The sequence below is a fragment of the Notamacropus eugenii genome, chromosome 5, assembly GCF_028372415.1.
Source record: "Notamacropus eugenii isolate mMacEug1 chromosome 5, mMacEug1.pri_v2, whole genome shotgun sequence".
In the NCBI taxonomy this organism is placed as follows: domain Eukaryota; kingdom Metazoa; phylum Chordata; class Mammalia; order Diprotodontia; family Macropodidae; genus Notamacropus; species Notamacropus eugenii.
This window is the reverse complement of record NC_092876.1, coordinates 152,117,034-152,133,857: the sequence shown is the minus strand read 5'-3', so window position 1 is coordinate 152,133,857 and position 16,824 is coordinate 152,117,034. Positions and strand designations below refer to the sequence as shown.

General features: G+C 37.9%; 1 protein-coding gene across 4 annotated transcripts in view; it reads right to left on the bottom strand.

Moving 5' to 3' along the window:
* Nucleotides 1–16,824, bottom strand: part of PDGFD (platelet derived growth factor D) — a 322,482-nt gene that overhangs the window by 49,869 nt on the left and 255,789 nt on the right. The window lies entirely within an intron of this gene.

Sequence of the window (16,824 nt, the reverse complement as noted above, 5' to 3'; positions counted from 1 at the left end):
CTTCTTATGGACAGTTTGACCCTTCATGCCTCTTTATTAGTATCTTAAACAAAAAACTGCTGGACCCAACTGTATGAAGAGGTGCCAGCTGGAGACCAAGTTGGACAAAGAATAAATTCCATAATGACTGTGGGGAGCAACACTGGAACCAAGAAGGCTGAAATACTCCAGCATGTGATCAGCAGTGAGGCTAAGACATCATGGTGTAGATAAAAAAAAAAAAGCAGTGGATGATAGTGGTGGGGCCTTGTATTCTATTTCCAGTTCTGCCATTATCTAGTTATAGGACTTTAGGCAAATCATTACACGACATTGACATTTAAGTCAACAAGTTTTTATTTTGTGCTTACTACATTCTAGGTACTGTGATAAGCTGGGAGTACAAAGACGATAGTGCTATCCCTATCCTCAAGGAGCTTACAATGCCATAAATCGTTCTGGGATTCAGGTTTTTTTTTTAAATCTGTAAAGAGGTAAAGGGAAGTTTGACCATATACTCCCTCAAATCCCTTCCAGTCTTAACAGTCTTTGATTCTAAGAAATTGGTTGGAAGATCAGGGAGCAAAAGGTAGAAAGGAAAGATGTTTTATAGTTATTTTGTTCAGGGCTTAACCTGAAAAACTTCATGATCATAAAAAGACATCTGACCAAGAAGCATACTTCTCTCAAGATAAAAAGACTTTTATGGGAAGGTACTCTAACCACTTTTTCAGTATCTACTGGTATCTGAAAGTTAACACTTCCGCATGTCAAAGGTGGTTTATTGACTTCTTCCACAAAATGAATAACATGGTATTTCCCTCCTGCCTGATCAAGAAGTTAGAGGAAGTCTGGAGAAATCTCGAGAAAATATAGGGAGTTTATTTGCATAAATGACTACTAGAATGGTGTAACAGATAAGAGAGCTGGTGTCAAAGCCAAGACCTGTGCTGAAGTTCTACACCTGAGACATTTTGACTGGATAACCCTAAGCAAATCACTTGATCCTTCAGTGATCTGAAAATCTCTCCATAATTTTCCAAGATGTCAGTCTGCATTGGTGGAAGAAATGTCTATGCTGAGGAAACCCCTGGTTCAATAAAAAAAGGAATTAATCACGTGGTATTATCCTACTTCAATAATTTGAAGATTTCATGAGGAGGTATATTTGTTAAGTGCTAAAGGCATTCCTGTATAAATAATCCCATGCTTGGGAAACAGAAAAGGGGAAAGTTAAACTCATAATGCTATTCCAGAATTTAAAGAAAAGGCTGGATTCTGGTCAATCATTATTAATCACTGAATGTGAATACTGTAATGAGCCCTTAGAAAAATTTTTATTTATTTATTTTTTAAATAATTAATTAATTTATTTTCAGTTGGGGAAATATTTTTTTAAAGGAATATAAATACAGTGTCTACCCTTAAGGAAGTTATAGTAGGTAAAGATAGGATACACAAGATCACTGAATCAATCATTCAAGTAGCTTTTATTAAGCTTCTACCCTGTGCCTGGCATGTTAAGTTCTGGGGACACAAAGAAAAACAAAACCAGGCCCTGCTCTAAAGGAGCTCACAGATTAATAGGGAGGGAATAAGACAACACACAAACAAGATCTATACAGGTTAAACCAAGGGAGTCTGAAAGAAGCACTAAGATGAAGGAGGACTGGGAAAGGCTTCTTGCAGAAGGTAGGACATTAGCTGAGACTTGAAGGAAGCCTGGGCATTTAGGAAATGGAGATGAGAAGAGAGTATTCTAGGTATGGAGGATAGCCAGTGAAAAATGTTGTGAGTGAAGAATCAGGTGAACCAGTTTCTGTTACTTAGTATCTATGACAAGTCACTTCTTTTTATGGACCCTGATTTCTTCATCTATAAAATAAGGTGTTACACTAGGTGATCTCAAAGGTCTCTTGTAGTCCTTGGAACAATATCTCTATAGAATATGTACAAAAAGGCAAGAGTCAATGCATCTGCAGAACTGTCTTCAAAGTGCTGAGAAGATGCAGGAGCTCATAGCTGGGCTGGAGAAAATCTCAAGGAGGAGAATTTTGAAAAGGGTTTCTTTTTTTAGATTGGAGCCCTAGAAGTTGGTGTTGCTGGTGGGGCAGCATGAGCATTCCAGGTGTGGAGAATTCAGTGATGGATCACAGAATTTTGCAGAAAGGGATCAGTAGATCATTTAGGGGCTAGATCAGAGGCAGGGAACCTGTGCCCTTGAGGCCACATGTGGTCCTTTAGGTCCTCAAGTGCAGCCCTTTAACTGAATCCAGATTTCACTATGAGCACCTAGAGGGCCACATGTGGCCTAAAGGTTACAAGTTCCCCACCCCTGCGCTAGATTCTAGTCCAATTTTCTTCATAGAGATGAGGGAACTCTGGCCAAGAATTATTAAGGGATTTGCCCAAGGTTCCACATTGAATTAGAAGCAGATCTTGGACTCAAACTCAGATGTCCACTAGTTTTTGATTACTTTCTATTCTCTAAGGTCCTACTAGTTCTAAAATTCTGAGAGTAAAGCAGTTGGGGTTCTCATGACCTTAATGATTGGGTTATTTAATTTATACTAACATTAAAAATCCTTTTTGCCTAGTTCAAGTCAATATTTCAAAAGAAAAAATCTAGCCTGTTAACATTGTTATGTTAGTAAAAACAATAAATTAGTGTTCTGGCAAACCCCAGTCCCCTATTTTTCTCCATACTTTCATTATTTTAAGTCTCCTTTGGAAAGGACACGAATCCTGTATGATCTCCTCCTATGGGAAGTCCACTTAAACGTAACCAGATAGAACTGTCTACTAACTGTCTTAACACCTTAAAAGTCTGGTATATGAGGAGGAATGGCTGCTAAGATGGTCTCATTCTTCTGGAGAATTTTAGTGGTGTTATTATTTTTCTCTTTGCCTTTGATGCCTTATTGTGGGATGGAGTAGTCCCTGGGTTTTTGAAATAGAGCACAAATTCTGCCATCTTTCCATAGTGGAAAGATTTTGAGCATTGGCTTCAGTGACAAGTATCTAAGTACCTGCCTACAGGGAGTCTCATGACCAGAGGGCTTAGCTAAGGAATGTATTTTCTTGGCTGTCTTGGTGGAAGGACTTTCTGTCTCTGAAGAAAAAATCATAACTTCTTGAGGTATTGGAGGTGTCAGGCTGTAAATGTGTGGGCCCTGGAGTCAGGAAGACCAAAATCAGAATCCTGACTCAGATACTTATATTATAACCCAAAGCAATTCACTTAACTGTAATTAGTCTCACTCTCTTCATCTGTAAAATGGGGCTTAAAATAGCATTTTCCTTATAGGGTTGTTGTGAATATCAAAGGAGATGATATATGTAAACTGCTATAAAATTTAAAGTGATATGTCAGCTATCCTCATCATCACATGACAACAACCCTTTATCCTTTACAACCCTTTACTCAAATGTAACAGAGGATCATGTTCTACAAATTCCTATTAAATTCTTATTTGTTAAAATGATCTCCTATGTATGTATAATAGTTTTATCTATGACTACACATCTAAAACACGGTACTGTGAATGATTAAATAATAATGAAATCATCTTTGTTCTTCACATCTTGAAATTGACAACCAGCTTTAGGGTATTCTGTAAAAAAGATAATCCTTAGATATTTTGAGGTATAAGAAATTTTTGAATAGATCATGAGCTTTAACAAAGAAATGAGAAGCTATTTTTGATATCTTAAATACAGAACACTTAAAAGCTGGATTTCTTCATAAAATCTGTGTACTTAAGCTGACTGTGTAAGGAAGAGATATGGAGAGAAGAGGAAGAAAATAATCTCTATCAAATGCTAGGAGCCAGTTTGAAGTATTTCTCAGCAGTTTTCTTTAATAAGTCAACATTCCTCCCCACCTTCCCCCATCCCTAAGATTAAAGGCAACCTTCCTGTTTCATTCTTCCCTCCTGCCAAAGTGTGTAGTGCAGAACTGGAAGGGAGAGATGAGGATTCTCTAACACTCACATTCAGCTCTACTTGAAGCATGGACACTTTACAACATGAAATTTAGACATTTTTAAAAGTAGTCATGAAAATAGTGAGCCACCAACCCAGAACCAAATAGAAAACTTTGAAAGATAAACTTGGTTAGCTCTCCCTCTATCAATGTTCCTCTCCCACAAGTTCCCCAACTCCAAAATCCAAACAAATCACCACCATCAAAAAGTCAATAAAATAACTACAGTCTTACTTGCAAAGACAACTTAGGAGGATGTGATAATAAATGCATATGTGGCAGCTAGGTGGCACAGTAGATAGGGTGCTGGGCCTGGAGTCAAGAAGACCTGAGTTCAAATTCTACCTCAGTCACTTACTAGCTGTGTGACCTGGACAAGTCACTTAATCTCTGTTTGCCTAATCCACTGGAGAAGGAAATGGCAAACCACTCCACTATCTTTACTAAGAAAACCCCACTGACTGCTGCCGATCAGAATCAAATGCTTCAGAAGAGAAATTTGAATTTAGAAAGTTACAGGTGGTTAAAAAGATTACAGGGCTGCTAGGTAGCATAGTAGATATAGCACTAGTCTCAGAACCATGCAGACTCATCTTCCTGAGTTCAACTCTGGCCTCAGACCCTTACTAGCTGTGTGACCCTGGGCAAGTCATTCAACCCTGTTTGCCTCTCATCTATAAAATGAACTGGAAAAGGAAAAGACAAATCGCTGTGTTATCTTTGCCAAGAAAACTCCAAATGGTCTTACAAAGAATTGGACATGACTGAAATGACTGAACAACAAAATGTGGACTTTTTACAGTTCTGCCCCATTCAGGTAAACTTGTAAAATTATTATTGAAAACTGCAATAAGGCTATGTGAGAGATTTCATAGGATCATAAACTTAGAGCTAGAAAGGGTTTTGGAGGACAGGTAATCCAGACTCTGCCTCATTTTACAGATGAAAAGTTGAGGCCCAGAAAAAGGTAAGTGGCTTCCCTAATGTCATACAGGTAGTAAGTATCAGAGTTGGAATCCAAACCCAGGTCCTCTGACTCCAAAACCAGCATTCCTTCTACCATACTACGTATCCCTCTTTTCTAAGGAATGCCATAAAAGGCTTGTAAAATCAGGTTTTGCCATCAGCCGGCAGGAGTGTTCTGTGATCACTGCTCTAGTGAGTTCTACCGCCCCCCACCCTTTCTTCTTTCAGTTTTCAAACTGTAAATCCCTTGACATTTCTTCCTTGCTACAAGTCCCCTTCAAACATCCCACAGAGAAGAAAGGCAGTATAGCTCCTTATTGTTACAAATGCACAATATGTCATCTTCAATGGGGCAAGAGCACACACTAAATCAAAGATGCCTATGATGAGTGCCCAAGATTACTTCTCTTCACTCTCATTTACTACTCAAGATGCACAACCTAGACTGGGAGTCTTTGGAGATGGCTGAAGGCAGCCATAATCCCAAACAGCTGAGATGATTAGGCATACCACCTGTTCCTCAGATCTCATTGCAAATGGCTTGTTCACATTTTTTTTCCTGGATGATTATGCTGCATTTGAATAGATGAGCTATAAACTATTCATTGCTAGAGGGACATATTCCACCTTCACTTAGGATAAAGCAGCTGTAGTCACTGTGTGTTTTCAAAGAACTTCATCCAAAACATTCCTTAATTTATCAAAGGTGACTTCCCTTTTGACAAGCTTTAAAAGGCATGTCAAAATATTTCCTCCCATCCTCAAAACTCATTTTTCTCCATATTGTTTTATCATAATTTTAAGAGGCAAAAATAAAATTCTTTCTTCTAGTTATACCTCTGCCTAGCTGTGTCTTTATTTCTTTGGAAATTTCAAGTAGCCCAAAAGCATTAGTTAGGATTAAGAAGAAAAGTAATAAATGTTTAGGGATAATATTGTCAACATTCATTTAATCATTTAAGAAATACTTATGATGTACCTGCTATTTTCAAGCCACTTTATGGAGACCAATGGGCATTTTTTTTTAAAGAAAAATGCTTGGGGTCCATGCCCTGGGAATGCTTATGCAGAAATTGCTTTATAATGAGGTGCTTTTGGTGCCTCAGTAACTAGATCTACTTGGATCAGGTCCAAGATATAATTACCTTATATAAAATCCTGCTCCACAGCAGATAGTTAGTTAGTTTCCTTAGTTTCCAGTACATATACAGACAGATGAAATGAAAAAAAAGGGGAGGGGGGGAGAGGGTAACATTTAGGATCTAGCAAACACTGAAAACTTGCTGCCAACATATCCCCAGTAGTATGTCCCATGTTCATCACTAAACTGGCTCAGGCTCAAGAAACATGGATAAAAGCCTTGGCAAAAACCTATCTGCTGCTGGCAAGCAAAATAAACCCTAAAACACTATGGGTCCAAGAGTTGATCATTAATAAGGAAGATCACAGAACATCTTTCAAAACTATAGGTTAAAATGCCTGAAGTGCATAAAATGCAGCCCCCAGACCTCTGAGGAACTTCAGAAACAGAAAACCCTGGTCCAGGGGCCAAAGGGTTTCCTTCTTATCCTAATGCTCCCCTTTGCAGCCATGTGACCTAGCTGTAGCCATGTGCCAACCTCCCTGAGCCGTGGTTTCCTAATTTTTAAAATGGGCAATAGTGATATCGAATATCTGCCCTACCTACTACCTCAAAGGATCAAAAACAAAAGATCCTGGATTCAGAGATGGAAGGAACTGCTTTGTTTGAACTATACATAAGCAAGATATCATTGTCCACTCTGAGAATCTAATTTAATTCAATTCAACAATAACATTAAACATTTTCTATGAAGGTGAGGTATTCTGCAAGACTGTCATAAACAAGACAGAGAATCAAGAGTCCTGTCTACAAGAAGCTTAGGTTATGCTGTGAGGATACAAGATGTGCCTCGAATGTTTCCCCTCTGTGATCCATTCTCCACTCCGCTATCAAAGTGATCTACTGAATGTGCAAATTTGATCATATCAAACTTCAATTAATGCCAGTGGCCTTCTATTACCTCCATAATAAAATATAACATACTTTTTGGCTTTTATAGCCTTTTATATACAGTCCTACTGCCCCTCCCCCCAGCCTTCATTCACTTTATGTCCCCTTCTTCACATTCCCTATATTCTGATTTAGTGACACTGGTCTTCTTGCTGTTCCTCAAACAACCCTTTCCACCTCCTTATTCTATGCATTTTCTTTTCTTTTTTTTTTAATTTTCTCTTTAATTTATGGAATAAAACAAGCATTTCCATAATGCAGTACAATAAAAAATATGATTGCATATGAAACTGCAAATCTACTGTACACAATTTGCTATTCCTTTGAAATATACAACATAATTATCATGCATTTTCACTGGTCGTCCACAATGTCTGGAATTCTCTCCTCCTTCATCTCCATCTCTGGTCTTTTCTGACTTCCTTCAAGTCTGAGCTAAAATCCCACTTTCTCCTAGAAGCCTTTAGCTTTTGTCTTCCCTGGGTGATTATCTTACCCCCTGGAGGGGATAATTCAAAGTGGATTTTCAATCCCCGGTTCTGCCAAGTTTCAACTCCACAGAACAAGGTGCCCCTTCCAGGATAAGCTCCTCACTTCTCATCTCATTACCAATGCTGCTAACTCAAGACCTGATTCACTCCAGTTCCTTCAGCCCCCTCTCCTCTTTGATTGGAGGGGTCAAGAGTAGAATTCCACACTCCCCCTTATCTCCTCCTTTGTTGTTGTTCGGTTGTTTTAGTCATGTCCAACTTTTCACGATCTGATTTAAGGTTTTCTTGGCAAAGATACTGAAGTGGTTCGCCATTTCCTTCTCCAGCTCATTTTACAGATGAAGAAACTGAGTCAAACAGGGTTAAGTGATTTGCCTGGGGTCACACAGTTAGTCTGTCTAAGGCTAGATTTGAACTCGGGAAGATGTCTTCCTGAATCCAGGTCTGTTACTCTTTTCACTGCATCACCTAGCTGCCTTTGTAGAGGGTAGAACTTGGATTCTTAGTTTGCCTGGTTTTAACTCCATGGAATAAGATGCCCCTCCACACCAGCTACACCCTGTTGTCCCTCCCCTCTCTTTCTCTCCTGCCTCCTTCTGTGTGTTGTCTCACTCTTTAGATTGTAATCTCTGGGAATTGTCTTTTTATTTACTGTATCTCCAATGATTATGCATAACACAGCCCCCTGGCATATCATGCTTAATAAATATTCATTGGGTAATGTCCAATTTATCCTGTATTCATCTTGTTTGTAAAATAGCTGTTTCCGCATTGTCTCCTCCATTAGACTGGGAACTCCTTGAAAGCAGGAACTGTTTCTTCCCTTCTTTGCATTCCCAGAGCTTAGGACATGGCCTGGCACAAAGTAGGTGCTTAATAGATACTTGTTCATGACTTGACATTTTCACTGGATCCTGACTGACTCCTAATCCCCTTAAAAGTGTGACCAGAATGACCTAGAGATTCATTAATCAACATTGCCTCTGAACATAATGTACATTTGTTAATGCTACTTAGGATGATTCCAGAGGATGGGTTTGGAAGGCTTACCAAAAGCATTCAGTAAATACAGTGATAATGCTACATAGATGCTCAAGGCATAACGATGTAGTAGTTTACATCTGAGGGCCTTCAAGAGTTATATTACAATCACACCGAAGCCAAACAAGCCTCATACCTCCATATGATTCAAGGGGAATTGAGAAACCTTTATTTCTTGTTTTTATTCCTGTTTTTACTAACCCCTTGAATGAATGCAGAGATGTCATATTTATCAAATCTATAGATAATATAAAGCCAACAGAGGTATTATTCTTATTATCATTCCTTGTATTTTATTTCAACAATTTTAGGATTTTCTTTTCATCTTAGCCTAAAATAATACAACTTATATGTGCAGAAAGTGCTTCAGATTTTTTTCAAGGTAGCTTCATATGTATGACCTCATTTATTCTTACAAGTACTGGGAGATGTAATATATAACAGAGATAGAAGTAATAAGGGTAACTCAAGCAGAAAACTTCCTGAATTTGAAAATGGTCCCTTTTACGGCCATCATGCAGAACTTCAAGAGAGGGAAGGTCTCCTCTTTATGGTGTTAGGGACAAAACCCTACCCTTTCCCTTCCCTTCAGTATCTGTCTATAGTGAATATCCACAACTAGGCATCCAGCCAACCTTTTCTTTTTGAGTGGGGGAATTTTCAGGTACAAGCCATCTACTCATCATCAAATCACAGGCACCCTGTGCAGTATAGACTTTATCTCTTTCCCCATCTAGCCAAGGTACTTGGCTTCTCTTAGATTCAACTTGTATCTTATCTTCAGGCCATACTACTTTGAACTTGAAACACTGCACTGAGAATTTTAGCATTAGAAGGGAACCTTATAGGTCTTCAAGTAGAATTTTCTTGTTTTATGGGTGAAGTCCAAGGAGGTAAAAAAAGAAATCACAAAATATCATAATTTTAGAATCTGAAGGGAGCTTAAGTAATCTCTACCTAATTTGGGATAGAGCTAGGGAAGCCACCCAACTGCCTCTGAGTATCTCCAGTGATAGGGAATTATTCTGAGCAGGAATCTAGTTCTTCCATTCATTGTCCCTTGTTTCATCCTCCAGAGTTAAGAAAAACAATTATAAACCCTTTTCCAGATGACAGGCCTTTAAATTCTTGAGGAGTCATCATGTCCACTCTTTCTCTAAACATTTCCATTTCCTCTAACCAGAAGACATATTGCATAAGCTCATTCCATCACCATTTTGGTCACATTCCCCTTAATTTTTTCTAATTAATCCACATCCTTGCTAAAATGTGTTACATAGATAGATCTGACCACAAGATTCCAAGGCAAAAGCAACAGAATTATACCCTCTCTCTTTCTGGATGTTATCCATCTATAAATGAAACCTGAGAGCACATAAGCTTTCTTGATAGTCACATCATATTATTTGACTCACAGTGAGCTTATATAGTCAAAAGTCTTTTTCATATTAACATTGTCAGCTTGCAGCTTTTTTCATTCTGTACTTATGGAGATTTTTTGTTTGTTTTACTCCAAACGCATGACTTTATTACTATTATATTTCATCATACTAGATTTGGCTGTCAAGATATTTTTTGATCTTGGTTCTGTCATTCAATATATTAGCTACCTCTGTTGGCTTTATGTTATCTGTGGATTTGATAAATATGACATCTCTGCCTTCATTCAAGGGGTTAGTAAAAACATTGAATAGAATAAGGCGAAGAACATCCTTTTGGTGTTCCAGTAGAGATCTCTCTTGAGGAGTCAGTCAGTCAATATTGATTGTGTGCTAGGCACTATGCTACTTGGGGATATAAGAAAGGCAAAAACAGTCCCTGATCTCAAGGACCTACAGGATGAACTGGAAATAATCAACGGAGGTAAGGGACTAGCACTTAGAGGGATCAGGAAAGGCTTTCCATGGAAGGTAAGATTTTAGTTAGAACTTGACAGAAACCAGGGAAGACAGGAGGCAGAGAGATAAGGAGGGAGAGCATTTCAGGCATAGGAGGCAGCCAGTAAAAATGTCAAGAGTCAAGAGATGGGGTGTCTTGTTTGAGGAATGGCAAGGAGGCTGATGTTACTGGATGGCAGAGTATGTGGGGGTATGGTGTAAGGGATAAAAAGACCAGAAAGGTAGGAGGGGTCCAGTTTCTGAAATAGCTTTGAACTTAACAGAGGACTTTGCATTTGATCCTGGAGCTGATAGAAGCCACTAGAGTTTGTTGAATGAGACCAGGAGGGTGGTTAGATGTGTCAAAGATCACTTTGACAGCTGAGTGGAAGAGAAACTGGAGTGGAAATTGCAATTGTCCAGGTGTGAGGTAATAAGGGTCTATACCATGGTGGTGGTAGTATCAGAGGAGAAAAGGGGGTATATTTGAGAAATATTGATATAATACATTAAACTCAGCATGTCCAAAACCAAACTCATTTTCTTCCCCTCCCCCATTCCTTTCAAATTCCCTCAAGTGCTGAGAAAAATGATTATTAATACCAGTGATCTAAGGAGATCCAAAGTTCCCCCCTTTTTCTAATAACCTTTAAAAGTTCAGTCTATTGAAAGACATTACTGATAATGTGATTGGATTCAGACCCCACCCAAGCAGGGAAGCCATTGTGCTCTACTCAGGTTTAGGTGGGGAGGAATATTTTAAATAGATTGCCCAAGGCTGGGGGTATCTTCTAAGTCACATATGTTACATAATGACAATCAAAATTTAGGTCTAGTCCTCCACTGTAATATTCATTCTCTCATTAACTGTTAACCAATCAGAGTTGATTGCCACCCTCAGGAATTCCCCTCTTCCAATGGGTGTTCATTCAGCTGTGAGCCTGCTGCCATGGCTGTCTTTGGTCTAAGAGAGATGGCCAAATGAAGATTCTTTTATTAATAAACATGCTAGCACAATTAATAATATGGTTAAATTATCCAGAAATTATATTTCTCAAACCTTTTAAAATACCACAATGTCATGGGCATTACCTTCCTCCTAGTTACCAATGGTCAAAACTTAGGAATCTTCCTCGACTTCTCTCTTTCTTACCTCCTCCTCCATATCCAATGTGTTGTCAGAGACTGTCAGTTGGTTATAGAGCCTGTGAGTTGATTCATAAGGAATACTTCACATTCCACCCACTCTAACAGACCAGACCAGTTCACAGCAGACCTCTAGAATTCATGCCCTTCATCCCTGGGTAAATTAATTCATTTAGCTTTGAAACAGCTCACTGAGGACACAGCTGTCTTGATTGGTGACTGAGTGCAAACTTACCAAGTCCAATAGATGCTCCAAATCAGACTCATCCACCATGACCATCTTGGTATCTGTCATGTCACCTTGTATGATTACCTGGCCCTTCTCCCACTTCTTTGATCTCTTTCATTGGGCAGAGTAATCAAATCCATATTATCACTACTTCTGGAAAATATTGTTTCATTTGACTACACTATGGATCAACTCACCAGATCTATGACCTCTCACATGAAAACTCCTTTCCCTATCATCTCATATTAGAGTGTGAGTTCTTTGAAGGCAAGGAATATCTCTCCCTGCCCCTTTATTTTTGCATTTGTACATCGTCAAGGCTCCATCCAGTACACGGCACATAATAAAAGTTTTCTCATTCATTTAGTCAATTACTCATCAACCAACGTTAACTCTTTGTGATCACCATTTCCCTTTCTTTCTTTCTTTTCAAGCAATTGAGGTTAAGTAACTTGCCCAGGTTCACACAGCTTATTAATTGTCTGAAACTGGATTTGAACTCAGGTCCTCCTGGCTCTAAGACTGGTATCCCACCTACTGTGAGACCTACCTGCCACTATCATTTGTTTTTCTAATGAAGTGTTCACAAATACCTCAATGTATCTGTGAGTTTTGCTAGGTCTAGAAGTAAATTTATTAATTTATAGTATAGTAGAAGACAGTATAGCAATTGGAGTCAGAAAGTCCGGGTTTGAGATCCAATTGATCCACTATCTGACTATGAGAAAAGCATTTAATTTATATGAAACTTTTTCTTCATCCATGTAAATGGGCTAAAATAAATATTCTGTCTTTCTCATAGAGGAGAGAGACCACAGAATCTTGGATTTAGAAAACATTCTTTTTAAAAATTTATTTTTATTTATTTATTTGTTTTTACCAACCTATAGCTCCTTCCCCCTTTGGAAATCTAGGACCATATATTTGCCTGTTTTTAGTCTTTTGGAATTATTTTTTTCTCTTTTTTGATTGATGTTTTTTTAACCGATGAAATTTTTTTCTCTTTCACTCCCTCTCCTCCAACTGAGAAATCAAGAAAAACAAAACCCCTCTTACAAAGCATCTATAATAAATTCAACAAAAATTCCTGCTTTAGCTATGTCCAAAAAAAGAAAAATGTCTCAGTCTGCATTCTGAGTTTATCACCTTTGGATTGAGATGTGCAACATGTTTCATCATGAGATCTCAGGAATTGTGATTGGCCTCTGCTTTGACAGTTGTTTGTCTTTACAATGTTGTAATCACTGTATAAATTTCATCATGATTCTGCTCATGTAACCTTGCAGAAGTTCATGTAAGTATTCTTACATTTCTTTGAAATTATTTACTTCATGATGTCTTACAGTAAAATAGTATTTTATCACATTCATATGCTGTAACTTGTTGCACCATTTGCCAATTTATGTTATTCTCTTATTGTTCAATAATTCTTGATGACAGCTCAACAGTCACAGCTGCAAGTTCTTGTAATATCTTTTACTCATTCAGATCTAGTTACTTGAACTCATTGTTTTTTGGTGTTGTTTTTTTTTTGACAGTGAGTGTCAAAACTCAGTTAATTACTGATTCAATTTCTTCTAGTCTTGAAGAATACTTAGTGATGGAAATGGAAGGAAAATTTTTTGAGAGATAGATAAACAGAGAGAAAAACAAGGAAGCATAGAGACAAAGTGAGAGGCAGAAAAAGACAGGGAGAGACAGAGATATAGAGCCAAGGAGAATGACAGAGAGGGGAAAAAATAGGTACTTTATAGAAGGAAGCTGGAATTTGAACACTGTCATAAAGTTGGTTAGTAGAATACAACTTTTTGTTGCCTACTTTTTCCTACTAAACCTCTAGACTGTATGATGGGTTCATCACTTTTGAGCTGGAAGGGACCTTATAGGTCATCTTGTCAAACATTCTCATTTTACTGATGAGAAAACTGATGTATGGAGAGGTAACATGATTTTCCCAAGGTTACAGAAGTAGTAAATAGTAGAATTGAAATCTGATTCATGTTCTCTGGCATCAGAGTCGGAATTCTTTCCACTATACCACATGGACTCTAATGATCACCTATTCAATAGAAATTTACATTTATAAGAATATGAATTTTTATTAACTGTACATGAAATGATTTCTGCCTATAAAAAGAGTGATATACCAGATATGGGAACAGATAGTTCATCACACAGCATACTATCCCTAACCTCTTCTCTTAGTAATAATTCAGCTTTACAATTGTCTATATTTTATGACTTATAAAACACTTTAAGATATATGATCTTATCTGGTCCATATTATATCTGGCATACTGAGCTCAGTTGTGGGCACCATATTTTAGGAAATTCACTGATAAAAATGGATAATATTCAAAGGAGGGCAAAAGGATAGTGAAGGAAATCAAGTTCATGTTATCTGAGAATCAGTTGAAGGAACTGTGAATTTTGAAAAGACTCTGGTGTGTGTAAGGGGGTTAGGGGCTGTGGTGATGATGGAGCGTTACGATAGGGGTTATCATAATAGAAGAGAGATTGGATTTGTTCTATTTAACCACAGAGATAATGTTTAGAAGGAGTGGGTAGAAGTTGCAAAGAAGCAAATTTAGTTTTGATAGAAAGGGAAAAAAGGAGGAGGAAAGAGGAGAAACTGGGAGAAAGAAACCCAACTTTCTTAAAAATTAAGTATATAAAAGATTTTTTCTTCAGTGGAGATCTTTAAGCAAAGGCTAGATGAACCATAGGGGCAGCTAAGTTGCACAGTGGATAGAGTGCCAGGCCTGGAGTCAGGAAGACTGAGTTCAAATGACCTCAGACACTTACTAGCTGTGTGACCCTCAACAAGTCACATAATGCTATTTGCCTCAGTTTCCGCATCTGTAAAATGAGCTGGAGAAGGCAATGGAAAACCATTCCAGTACTATTGCCAAGAAAACCCCAAATGGGGTCATGTAGAGTTGGATATGACTGAAGAATGATTGAAAAACAACATGATGAACCGCTTCTCAAGTATATTATAGAGGGCATTGCTTATTCAGGTTCAGTTGGATTAGATGACCTCTGAAAACCCTCACAATCCTGAAATCCTATGACCTCATTTATTTTCTATGAAATAACTAGATAGGTATTATCCTTATTTAAAGATGAGGAACCTGAATCTCAGAGAGGTTAGGTGACTATTCCAATGTCACACAACTTCTACACTGAGGGTGAGAGAGGTTAAGTGATTTACCGAGGATCATATAGCTAATGAGGGTCTAAGAGAGGACTGCAACTCAGGTCCAAGCCTAGCATTCCATTCACTTCCCTACATAACTGACTTAAGTGTGTGCCCCTTCCCTAAGGCTCTTTTGGTCTACTCAGCTGGTGGTCAAATGGGAAAGATAGAATATAGATATATATATATATATATATATATATACATATACACCTACATGCATACATTGTGTGGTATGTATGTGTGTATACATACATACATACATACACACATATATATGTGTATATGTATATACATATACATACACACACACACACAAACATACATACCACACAATCTTATTTCCTGCAGCTTCTAATAGATAAGAGAAGGGAAGATGTGTTCAAGGTCCTGAAGCAATATGACCAAAATTTGGACATAGCTAGAGAATTAGGTACATTACTCTATAAAGGATATAGGAAATAGGAGAAAACAAAAGTAATCCCCATGGAAGATATGGAAAAGAGAACAGTATAATTGGTGTAGAGTGGGAGTATAGGGCATACTCAGTTGGAGTGCCCCAAGATTTAACCCTATTTAGCTCAGGGTGCTAATTGTTGGGTCTTAGGCTATGAAGAGACCAGGAAATATGAAGGCTGTACTAAGCAGATTCTTCACTCAAAACCTACTTTGATATCTCATCAAGGTATGGAAATGACATTGGGTTCTCAAAGGCCCTGAGAGTGGAGCATAAGCTCTGACATACTCTATGAAGCTGAGGGAGCTTTGAGTATGAGCTAGCGACAGACTATTTCTGTTGTCCAAGGTTCAGCTTAGCTAAATTCATAGAAGTTTCCTCATTAAATTAGTTGTAGCTTGATGCATCTTTCACTTGAGGAATCTCTCAAAGTCCCTTGTTTAGTTGTAGAGAGATTGCTATCTGCATTGATAGAAGGACTATCCACAGCTCTGAACATTCAGAATCTTCAAGCGTTGGTCTAATTCATTGATATCAGCAAAACTGTAATGAAATTTCCAGTTTTAATTATAGAGATCACCGAAATGGAATCCAATCATTCCATGAGAAATGAGGGAAAAGACACTTTCAAAGAGATCCAGGAAGACTTATATGAACCGATGCAGAGCGAAGTGCAGACTGAGAAGAACAATTTATACTATAATATCAATGTTATAAAAATGAACAATTTTCAAAGACTTAAGATTTCTGGAAAGAATGATAAGCCACAATTGCAGAGGACCAATAAAGAAGAATGCTGCCCAGGGAATGACAAGGAGATGATAGATTATATGCACAAAAAGAAATCAGTTCTGGCTGTGACTAGTGAGGGAATATGTTTTGCTTGACTTTGCTTATGTGATACTGGAGTTCTACATTTCTTTGTTTTCAGTGGATGCAGGCAGGTGGAAGGGGACAATCAATGCTTGATAATTGAAACAAAATACAATAAAATTTAAAAAAAAAGACATATCACCTTCAACTAACTTGTTACTGCACCTTACTCCTTCCCTTCCATATCTCACCGTTCCCAAGGCACAAAATAATTTAATGGAAGAAAAAAATCCCACTATAGTTGTATTTTGAAAACATCAGTTATCCTCTAAATATTGAAATAAGAAGGGAGGTTAGATTCCATTTTAATCAGCCTACTTTCACTTGACTATTAGCATTATCATCAAGACAGCTAGATAGTACAGCGTATAGATTGCTGAACTTCGAATCAAGGAGACAGGTATTCATTTCCTACCTTATATGCTTACTAGCTGTTTGACCCTGGACAAATCGCTTGGTCGTTGTTTGCCTCAGTTTCTTCATTTGTAAAATGGAGATAATCACAGCACCTTACCCCACATGGTTGGTGTGAGGATCAAATGATATGAT